Below are 1,443 nucleotides of genomic sequence, written 5' to 3'. Positions count from 1 at the left end.
CTAGGTTGTCGATCTAGCCCCCTCGGCGTCTAGCTCGGCGTACTGGCAGTCCAGTTTGATAAGTATCAGTTCTTAGGAAGACTGTTCGGGGATTCGAAGGAATGTTCAGTTTCGTGACTCTGTGCATTGGGGAAATCGGGTTAGAGTTTCCAGACTTTGTGTTGGAAGTGTTGTCCATGCTAGGAGACGACATTCAGCGGATATACTGCCGACCTCCTAACCTGGACCACACTGTGAGGGTGTGTAATGCTGGACAAACTTGTGTGAGGGAAGCAGGAGGATTATGGGAGCTCAGGATAGAAACTCAAGTGGACGCGGTAGGCGAGCCGAAGGTTGAAAGGACGACAATTTCAACGCTGGAATTCGGTGGAAAGATAGGGGAAACGACTCAATGTTGGCCGAGTGGGTGGTTTAAGAGTCAGTCGAGTTCGGAGGAATCCAGAAGAGCGGTAACGGCAGATGAAGGGGACGAAGATAAATTACTAGCCATGGAACCGTGGTTGGAATATGTCTGTATCTCCCATAAACGACTAAGGAGCACTGGTGAGAGTGGATATGAGTGGGATCTGTATATGGGTGGAGCCAGAAAACGCTTGTGTGGAGGTTTGGGCTGTTCAGTGCTTACCAGAGGGGGATCGTCTACAACGAGGATACGGTTTCCGATGATGAACGTCCAAGGATGGGTGAGTGAAGAGGACGATAGTGAGGGGTCTAACAAGGAGTGGAGAGCGCAAGGGCTGGCGTTACGAAAGGCCAGCTACCAAATCTTGCCGGAAACGAATTACCTGATACAAAGTGAGTTGTTGGATTATATCCAAGAGCTCAACACTCTGAGAGCCAAAGGGGAATTTATAGGGATAGGTAAGAGTGACATTCTCAAGAGATGGACCGATGTGGTGCGGCGTGTGTTACAACGAAAAGACTTAGATCGGGACAGGAGTCGAGTGGGGGCGCGAGAAGTGTCAGGGAGACAAAGGTAGGAAAAGAGGAGGATGGGTTTCAAGGGGAGCTGAGTGAGTCAGAGGAAGACATAGTTGTCAGGGCAGTGAGAAAAGAAAGGAAGAATAAAGATCCCAAAGGACCCACGACCGGAGGACCGAAGGTGAGAGGGGAAGAAATGATCGAACCCGTAGAGCGAAGGTCAGTCCGGGGAGAATTCATATCGTGGGGAACAGGAATAAGACAAAGTGTATTAGGAGATGTAGAAATCCTTATTCCCGTCGATACCGAACCGCGAAAAGGCTCAAGCCGCCTATGATGCTTCCAGGAAAGGATGTGAATCTACCTGTAGTTAAAGTAAACATTGAGGGACATGTGTGGGCGGCTCTTTCAGATTCCGGGGCGTCCCAAAGTTTTATCCATCCAGTGTGTGCCGGATATTTTAACAACAGAATTCGTAGAGTCAAAAGGGAGTACAGTCTCGCGTGCGCCTCGGGGCAGGAA

The sequence above is a fragment of the Cystoisospora suis genome (assembly GCF_002600585.1).
Source record: "Cystoisospora suis strain Wien I chromosome Unknown contig_1164, whole genome shotgun sequence".
NCBI lineage: Eukaryota > Apicomplexa > Conoidasida > Eucoccidiorida > Sarcocystidae > Cystoisospora > Cystoisospora suis.
This window is presented reverse-complemented; position numbering follows the sequence as displayed.